This window comes from Marmota flaviventris, chromosome 18 (assembly GCF_047511675.1).
Source record: "Marmota flaviventris isolate mMarFla1 chromosome 18, mMarFla1.hap1, whole genome shotgun sequence".
NCBI lineage: Eukaryota > Metazoa > Chordata > Mammalia > Rodentia > Sciuridae > Marmota > Marmota flaviventris.
The window spans coordinates 39,127,472-39,138,081 of record NC_092515.1 but is presented as its reverse complement, the minus strand read 5'-3'; the positions used below and the strand labels follow the sequence as shown (position 1 = coordinate 39,138,081).

General features: G+C 37.2%; 1 non-coding gene across 1 annotated transcript; it reads right to left on the bottom strand.

Moving 5' to 3' along the window:
- Positions 1-9,738: 9,738 nt before the first annotated feature.
- On the bottom strand, positions 9,739-9,840 carry LOC114095794 (U6 spliceosomal RNA). The gene has a single exon (XR_003583310.1). It is a non-coding gene; the product is annotated as a U6 spliceosomal RNA (small nuclear RNA).
- Positions 9,841-10,610: the final 770 nt, after the last annotated feature.

The window sequence follows — 10,610 nt, the reverse complement described above, 5'->3', positions numbered from 1 at the left end:
CTGGACTCAATCTAATTTTTTTTTTATATAAAACATACAAAGAACCTAGAATAATCAAAACATTTTGGAGGGGGGAAATAATGATAAATCCCACAAGTCATTGCTAAACTACAGTAATCAAGATACTTTGCTATTAGCATAGGAATAGAAATATTGATAAATGGAGCAGAATATAGGTAATTCAGATTTGGGCCCACTATTTCAAAAATTAAAATCTTCATTGAGATTATAAATAATTCATACCTTATAATTCGTCTATTTAAATTCTACAAAAATGATTTTTTTAATATAGTCACAAATTATGTATTGTCAACAGTTTTATAATCTTCTTATCCCCCCTCCAAAAAGACTCATACCATTAGCAGTCATTTCCCCCATGATGCTCCCCATACTCCTCCCCCATCCTTAACTGCTGCCAGTCTACTGTTTGTCTCTACAGAGTTGCTTGTTCTGGGCATTTCATAAGTAGAATCAAATATCTTCTTTTGGCTTATTTACCTTACATAATGGTTTCAAAGTTAGCCATTTTCCAGTATCTATTAGTTCATTCCTTTCTATGGTCATAGATGTACCACATTTTACCTGTTTATTAGTTACTGGACAAAATTTGAATTTTTTTTCCCAGTTTTTATGCTGTGAACATTCATGTAGTAGGTTTTTGTGGAGTTTTTCATTCATTTCTCCTGGGTATATGTCTACAATGGAATTGTTCAATCATATTGTAACTGTATTTAACCTTCTGACAAAATGCCCAACCAATTCCCAGTGCACTGCTGGTAGGAATGTCAGACAATACAACTGCTTGGAAATACTCGTTAGGAAAATATAGCACAGATGATGACTGTTTTTAAAGCACTGATAATTATACCAATGAGCCTTCGCCAAAAGTAAAACTACTGTTCTTCAAAAGATAACAAAATTCTAGAATATTCTTTAGTGACAGAATTCTGATCAGTGGTTATTGAGGCAGGCAGGAAGGCTTTACTGGGTGATGGGAATGTTCTATATCATTATTTACAAAGTTGTTATAAAATTTACGTATTTGCTAAAGTCTTCTGCCTCACAGTAAATTTTCTTAATTTTGTTGTATGAAAATTGTATCTCAATAACATTTGTATCTAAAAAAGTAACTATGAATCACTTATATTCTAAGCACTAAGCTGTATGCCGAGTCTATAACAGTTACAGAAACATAGGTAACCCCCGCTTTCATAAGGGCTAGAACCTGGTCTGATTTCATATGCATTGTCTGTTATCATACTGAACCCTCACAAGAATTTCATAAGGAAATATGGGCCAGAATTATTATTCCCTTACAGAGCTGAGGAAATAATAGCTCAGAAATTTTAATAGCTCAAACTAAAGATACACTATCAAGTGTGGCAGAGAGGTAAACCCAGGTTTTCTGACACTTAAAGACAAACTTTTCTACAAGTCATACAATGAGACATTATATCATTTTACAAAGGTCAAACACACACCTAGACATGCAAACCCACAATAGAAGTATAACTTGTAGAAAGCAGCAGAGATCAGACAAATCTAGATTTTAGCCCAAGCTCCAATCTTTCCAGCTTTAAGACCTTAAAAAGTATATGTAAATACTTGGAGATTCAGTTTTCTTATTTTACCCCGGAACTAGAAGCAACTACCTGTTTACAAGTGTCATACACTAACCTGGCTTCAGAAACTTCTACATGTTCCTCATGCTTATAGAATATGCATGACTAAGTACATTATTACTGCAAGTTTTAATAGAAGAATTCCTCCTGATGTTTGCTATAGTTTGAGTATTAAGTAACCTCCAAATGTCCACGTGGTAAAGTGCTGGTCCCTAGTTTGACACCAATGGGATACAGTTGAAACTTTAAGAGACGGGGCCTGATGGGAGGTCTTCAGGTCACTGAGGGTGGGCTCTCAAAGAAGACAGTGGTCCCCGGCCCCTTCATCTTTCTCACATCCTCACCATGAGGTGAGTGGTTTTGCTGTAATGCAAGCTCCCACCGTGATGTGCTATAGGTCCCAATCAATTTGGCTAGACATGGATTGGAGCCTCCAAAACTGAGCCAAAATAAATTTTCTCTATTAAAGTCATCTTCTTCACAGCAAATTTTCTTAATTTTATTGTATGAAAATTTTGTATCTCAATATCTAATAAAGTAACTATGAATCACTTATAGTGATTCATGACACTATTAGTCCAGCAGCTCAGGTATTTGTTGTAGTTATGTCAAGTTGACCAATAACATTCCTGTGTCCACAGGACTATGTGTGTGTAACAGAGCAGTCTTCATTTTTAGTCAGTAAAATATACATCATTCCACGCCATATGTACCACACTAACTTCATTCTTTTTAACAGCTACATATTATTCCTTAGCAATGACTTTACCTTTTTTTTCCTATTATTTCCCTTAATGGAGATGTTCCAAAAGGGTCTGTTTGGGATGGGAACACTATAAATGCAACCGTAGATCTACATGCGCTCAACAGTACTGATCCTATCAATTCTGTAGGCTACCCTCCTCCTCAATTAAAAAAAAGAAAATGAGGGCTGGGGTGGAGACTAAGTGGCTGAGCACTTGCCTAGCCTATGTGAGGCACTGGGTTCAAGTCTCAGCACCACATATCAATAAAGGTCCTTGACATCTAAAAAAATTATAATTTTTAAATGACCTGCTAGTCAAAGAATTATGCATTTATTGCTTTAATACTGCCAAACTTATCTAAAAATGTTGTGACATTTTCTACCCCCATAGCAACACAGCAGTGAGGGTATGGCTCCTATAAGCTCATTTGCCAGCTGTTTTTATTCTAAATAAATAAATAGAGTTCCAAGGTCCTTCCCCACCCACTCTGAACCCAGCACCTCTGTCTTCCTTCGTCCTTGGCAGTACGATCCCGTTGGTGCTGCTCTGCGAAATGCTGTCTCCTAGAACATGAGCCTGGGCTGAGCACACCAGGTGTGCCAGGGTCCACGGAGCAGGAACAACGGAGGCGCCTTTCCTTCACTCCAGCATCTCATGTATTTACTCTTTTCCACATGTCTGAGCTAATGACTCTGCTGATCTGGAGCGGAGGATTACACTAAGCCACTCTTTGTAATGCTCGCTTGACTGGGGATGAACTCAGGATGAAATGATGTTTGTAATGTTCTTTCAGAAATTGCAAGCCATCGGATTTGTCAAATATTTACATTGAGCAACTATTAGGCATAAAGCACATCCAACATCTATCTGTCTCTCTCCCCATATCTATAAAAGTCTGCTTTTTTTCCCCATACTGTTTTCAAAAGCCTTAGGGACATAAGACAACACATAACCCAGATAGGATATAAATCTGACTCAGAGGTATGAAACCAGATTCCAAATGACAGTGCTGATGTTACTCAGTTTGTGGTTTGCATCTGGTCTTTTCAGAGATGGCCAGAGAGAGCGTTAAAATGCTCTTGTTTCTTTTCCTTCTTTCAGTGCCTACTCCTCTTCACTCACTCAAACACTCAAATTTAACACTGAAGCTGCTATTTACAACTGAGATTGCTAGCACTGATCCTGCATCTATTCTGGGATGGTAATAGTTGATAATCAGTGAGGAGCTGTTTTAGAACCTCTATCTTGCTAATATGAATCATTCCATATAAGAATCATGAATAGCCACTGTTCTACAATCACCTCCTCCATCAGAAATGGAGCCAAGTTGGGGGAAGACAATGGAAAATCACATCTTTCCACAATTAAGTCATGTTCTCTGGATTATTCAGCACTCTCACTATAATAAAATGTCTAAGGGAATTAACTTTATAAAGAGAAAAGTTTTATTTTGGTGCACAATTCTGAGTCTCCAGTCCAAGATTGGGCAGTCCCTTAGATTTGGAGCTCTAGTGAGAATAGAGTATGGCAGGAAAATGTAGCAGAGAAAAACCACTCATAAACCAAGAAGAAGAGACTGAAAAAGATCAAGGTCTTCCAACCCCATTCAAAGGTATGCTCCAGTGACCCAAAACCCTTCCACCTCCACAGTACTTGTCAATAGCACCACTTAAAGACTAAGCCTTTAACACATGGACCTTTGTATGACAGGCACTATATTCAAACTACGGGAGTCCCCAATCTTGAGGCACTAAGGTAAAATGAGAGGTGTATCTAAGCAGCTCAAATACAAGGTTGAAGAACTGGAATAAGAAACATGACATGACAGATAAGATATGATTTGATGTAAGGTATATGATGAGATAGGAAACACATATGCCACGCCTTGGTCGGACTGACTATAGAGAAGCCACAGGGGCTGGACCATCCAAGATGGGTCAGACAAGAAACGGGAAAACACAAAGGCATTATTAGCAAGTACAGCAACTTGAAGCCACTGAGTAAATCTGAATTTTAACAGTGACATGTTTCAGATTTAGGATTGGAAAACTTATGTCCATAAAGATCCATTGGTAGAAACCAGAGGATATTTTGTTAAGATAATCATGAGTACTTTCCTCAGTCCGCCATTATTCCTCATTTTCCAGCTCAAGCCCCAGTGCACACACTGAATCTCAATATTTCCAAAGGTCTCTGAATACAAGAGAGAATGATGGGCAATTCACAGTCAGGGAAACAAGCCACTTGGGACACACTCAGAGTGGCAATTCTGGGCATTGTTAACTCTGACCCTGTGGCCAGAAAGTCTGAGGACATCAGCACAGGCCTAGCCAGCCCTTCCAGCTCAGAAATTGCAGGGTAATATCTTCATAATCATCAGGGCCCAGCAAAGCCCTTGATTCCTTGGACACTTAGGAAGTTGCCTGAGGCCTGGTCTGATAAACTGGACTCTGTCCTAAGCACATATAATGGGGTTATGACAGGTGACTGATCCAATTGCTATAAATGCCACTGAAAGGAAACATCTCACTTTCCTTACAATTAAAGGCAAGAGGCCCCTCTTATTAACACTGCATTGGGGAAAAATTGAAACTAACAAAGGAAAAATAAAGTATACAAAAGTGAAGAAAAGTCATCTGCAAAACTGGATTTTTTTTGCAGCTAATATATAAACAAATGGACAAATCTGCTTGCAAAAAAAATCAAGCATGAAATCAATTTTGTGCTCCAAATAATGAAAGTGATAGGCACCTGGATCCATTATTAAATATTGCTATTCAGACCAACTCAGTGATTCCAGGGTGCAAAAAGTAACACAACAGTGTCTGATTTCAGTTCAAGCTGTAGTTGCTATGTAGAGTCTATAGGAGATAATGGGTTTGGAATTGCAAAACAACTGGATAGGTGTAGAGCCACAAATCTAGTCCTTGGACCACTGCATAAGTTCATCTCTGTCATCCAGAATTTAGCTTAATTTTTCAGCCTGCTGAAAAGGGATGATCATTCATTTCCCTCTTCTTTGTATATGGTATGTATATTTATGTGTTTGTGAGGGCCATGAGTGTACACATTTTAATATGTGTGAACATGGAGACATCAAGTGGGAGACAGGAAGAAGTTTCCAATATTGAAAATGTAACATCCAAGAAAAATTAAGGCGTTGATCCATTAAGATAGACTACTTCTTAATGACACTTCAGTATACTTTCATGTTGAGATCTCCCTTCTTGTCCCAAGACACATTCTCATGTGTCAAGGCTCAGAATTAAATGATCAAGTCCCTGGATTGGAGAAGATGCACCATATTAACCTTACCTTCAACCAGTTTCTCCAACAAAATTAAGAATTAGCATATGTCATGAGCTGTGTAATGTTTTGAACAACCAATAAAAAAAAAAAAACTAAAAAAAAGAATTAGCATACCATTCATTTGATTTCATTCTGACCAAAAAAAAAAATGTGCAGATATTGACATCTACCTTTTCTTCATGTTCCTTCTGGTCTGGTTTCCTGTACTGAACATTCTTTCCCTACTGTCTTACAGCTTTGCTATATGACATGAGCACCACCTTGGTAGATACAGACAGTATCTCCAATGCAATTTTATCTATAGAACTTTAGAATTAAGAAAACTTGTAGAGAGTCTAGGTGTGCCATGTAATTTCAGATGGGTTACTGAAAGACAAGACCAAAAATTGGTGGCAAGATGGCAAGACTGAGACAAGGAAACTTGTCTACTCATTTCTCATTCAGAGATCTTATTGCTATCTCATTCATTCTGTCCATCCATGCACTTGAGGACTGAACTGATTACACTGTATACATTTTCATAAACACTGTGAAATATCTTGTAAATACAAAGATCAATAGGGAAAGACTGTCATGAAACTAACACCTACTCCACATCATGGTGCATGAGAGCTACAGTAAATCAATATTTCTTACTATACTAGAAAAAAAAATTCCCCAAAGAATACACAGAGATCACATTTATAACCAAAAGTCATAAGAAACAAATGTGCATGGTTAATCATAAAATTATTTGCTATCTTGTAGGGCAAAACAGAGCCATCCAAAATAGAAGTTTCAGAGATTCTAGATTTTTTTTGTGAGTCATATAGTAAATAATTTTTCCACAGTACTTACTCTAGTATTTTTACCTTGGGGGAGTCATTTATCAGGACAGACTTGTATACTGTGTAAAATCAAGACAGAAGGTTTGGTGTCTGAGGTAGGGAGAATAATGGTTCCCAAAGATGCTCATACCCTCACCTCTGGGACCTCTGAATAGGTTACGTGACACAGCAAAGGAGAATTAAAGTTCCAAACAAAATTAAAGTTGTTATTGGATGACCTTGGAAGAATGAGATTGTCCTGGATTATAGATACGTGGGCAGTGTGAAGGAAAAGTTCCTAATAGAGGACAGGAGCAGAAGAGCCAGTGTCAGAGGGAGGCACCATGAAGCCGGATCAAGCATTGCCGGCTTTGAAGACAACTATGTCCATGAGCAAAGGAACGTAAGCAGCTCTGCCAGTTGGAAAAGGTAAGGAAGCGGGTATTCTTCTAGAACTTCCAGAAGGAATTGCAGCCCTGTTAACACCTGGACTTTAACTCGGCGAGAATGATTTTAGATTGTGGGCTTCCACATCATACAATTCTATGATGATGAATTTCCACTGTTTCCACTGTTTTACCCAAGCTTTCCTTTTTACAGGAACCCTAGCAAACTAATATAGTATTCAAAGATTTCACAAGGTTATGACAGTGGTTATCCCCAAATACAAACTTTCTTTTATCTCCTCCCTAAAACTTTAGCAAATTTCTTCTATTTTATACGCCTCTCTCAACTCCTCTCTCATTTTAGGCCCCTTTTCTACCTTAGCACCATTTACATTCCATCAGAAATCAATAAAATCTGCCTTGGTTCATCCCAATTCTCCCTCTCACCAATAATTTCAATAAGGTCCATGAACCAAAAAAAAAAAAAAAAATCAAATATTCCTTAGAAGGAGCAGGATAAGACGTCATAATATCAATGTTATTTACTAATATCCTTATTTCTCTCACTGCAACAAATTTCCTGAAGAACTTAGTTTAAAATAAAGGATATTCATGCCTCCTTCACCAGGATTATTATAAGGTTACAACAAATTTATAAGTAATTCCCAAAAGTCCAGGAGATGCTCAAAATAGAAAAGCTAACGAAAAAGATTAATTTCAGTTCAATACCAATACCTTGAAATCAATACTTCGAAACCCTAACAATTTTTTTTGTATTCACCATGCAATATGTAAAGAATAAATGAAAACAGATCTAAAAGGATTCAAATAATCATTGCAGTATTGTAAATAGTGCATCTTGAATATACTTGAATGAGCCATTCACTTGAAGTTATCAAAATGTAGTACTCAGTTAAGCTGAAAACTAATCCTGTTTCAAACATGGCTCAATGTGCATTAAAGAAAAATGAGATGACTGAGTATGTGGAAACCCATCTGAATATGCATTCAATATAAACTAATAGCAGCTGGGAAATAAAATGCTTCTGATGCAGATGGGCAAGAGCTCTATAGAAAACATTTTCATCCGTTTTTAGTTGGAGGATTTTTTTCCCTTTTAGTAGATACATAATCATAAAGTAAACTTTAAAGAATTCATTGTAAAGTATATTCTTAGAAAATCCCATCAGGTTTTAAAATTCCCTCTGACCATGTTGTGTGTGTCTCCATCAAAGACATATATACTCATAGATACAAATACATATACAAATAGGTTGTAGAAGTTTATTTTCAAGTAGTCATTGGTTCTCCATGATTTGATTTCTTAGCTGGCAAACATTTATCTCACCACACGTAAAAACAGTCAATTTTATCTAAGGAAATAAAAAATAATTTTATTCCCCTGTGCTCCTTCCAACAATTTTCTCACCTCAATAGAAAGCAAATCCAGAGTCTAATGTATAATACCATGGATGAGTTTTGCTTACTTGTGAAATTTAAGTGAATGAAATAATATAGTACCCATTCTTTTCAGGTATGGTTTCCTTCACTTGATGATGGATAATCACGTTTTAAACCTAATAAAAAAAAAACTTTAAACATAAAATCCATTTAAATATTTTTTTAATAATGATAAAATATTGAAGTGAAAAAAAACAATACTGTCTCCCAATTCATTTCCTCGCCTCACTTCTCCAGAGACAACAAACATTAACAATTTCTGGATCATTTTTGGATACAAATTAAAGGCATAAACAACCTTCTCAATTGGTTACCTTCCCTCTGCCCCCAGAAATGCTGGAACATATTGCATATAGAATTCTTTAGGAGATGTACTTTCTAAAAAGAGTATTTTCTGAGTCAGTCTACTTTTTCCTCCATCCCTGTCATTATTCAATCCATTGCTCAGGAGTACGGGGCTGTTATTCAAAAGGAGTATCACTTGGGTTTGTGTGGTGTTTCATTGTGATTAGATTCAACTTACAATTTTGGCAGTAATACCAGATTGTGTCTTAGGAGTCACTTCCTGTCAATTTATGCCATTTCTGGATTAAGTGGATTTGGGCCACTTGGTAAAAGGGTAGTCAGCCAGGTTTTTCTACTGGAAAATTACCAATTTTCCTATAGTAATTAATAATTAACGTGTGAGGAGATTCTTTAAGACAATGTATAATCTTATTTGTCATCAAGTATTTAAAAGCTTTAATATACACTGATTATTTTTGCCTAAATAAATCATAACTATAGTAAGTAGAAATAATATCCTATGTTTATTTTCAAGGTCTACTGAACTATGGAGTCAGGTTGTGTCTGTAGGGCTGCCTCTGCTTCCTAAAGTCCTGCTTATCATCTACAGAAGGCTGAGCTTATAGTCCCAGTGAAAGGTACATCCCCAGGAAGAGTGAAAGATTTGTTATCCAGACTGAAGACAGCAAATATGCAGAACTTTTCCATTTCCATCTTGTTCTAGCTCCAAAGAAATAAGACATTTACTAGTGAGGTTGTTAACATCTGGGTGGCTAACCTACCTTGAACTCTTATCCCAGAGAGCTTATCACTCGTCTTCTTTGTTCTAAGAATTTATCAGATTCTCATTTACTTTTTTGTTCCAATTAGTTATACATGACAGACTACATTTTGATTCATTGTACACAAATGGAGCATAATTTTTCATTTCTCTGGTTGTACACAATGTAGAGTCACACCATTTGTGCAGTCATACATGTACCTAGGGTAATGATGTCCCTCTCATTCCACCATTTTTCCTACCCCCATACCCCCCCTCCCCTCCCCATCCTCACCTCTGCTCAAAGTTCCTCCATTCTTCCCCCTGCTCTCCCCATTGTGGGCCAACATCCAGATATCAGAAAAAAAATATGAGTGCTTCACAAATTTGCATTTCATCCTTGCACAGGGGCTATGCTAATCTGTGTATCATTCCAATTTTAGTATATGTTGTGCTGAAGCAAGCACTCTTGTTTATTCTTGACTCGGGAACCCAAATTTCTTTAGTAAGTTGCATCTCTGAAATCAACCCAGGAGTTAAGGTCTTGATGGCAGTGTTCCTCTGGAAGGATGTGTAGGTTTTAGGAAGTCATATAGCTTCTCTAGAGTCTTCTATTCAGAGCATCTTGGCCTGGGCTTGATCCTGAGACCTTCTGAGGTTCTGATCTTTTTTTTTTTTTTTAATTGATGCCTTACTCTTCAATTCTGAAAACAAATCCATATTCTAAACTTTTCAGTATTGATTTCTAAAGCAAGTTTTCATTTGGTAGCCTACCAAAGTTAAAATGTTTGGCAGCTGTGTAATTTTCAGAGGGATTTTCTGTGAATTGGGTGCTACTGTCCCTATGATTTATGGAGCTGCCCACAAGCCTTCTATGTTAAAAGAGTTTGGTGTCTAACATTCCACGAGGGGAGTCCAGACTCCGTTTTCATCGGCATGCACACACACGTGTAAGCACAAAAAGCTGAACCAGAAGAGTACCTATGAGGCAAGATTAACTTTCTTGAGAATTGGTTGGAATGTCAGAGAAAGGCCGGATGGGTTCACAGGAAAATTGTCAATTTAGCGAGAGCATAATTTAGAGAGGGGAAAACCTCAGTCTGCTCACTGACGCATGTGGAAGATGAGATGCTGGCAATGGCATTGTGTGTTTATGATAATTTTGCTATTGCAGGGCAAGGGAGGCCATCTACCAGGGAATTGCAGTAATTAGATGAGCAAAGTGATTGTTCCAT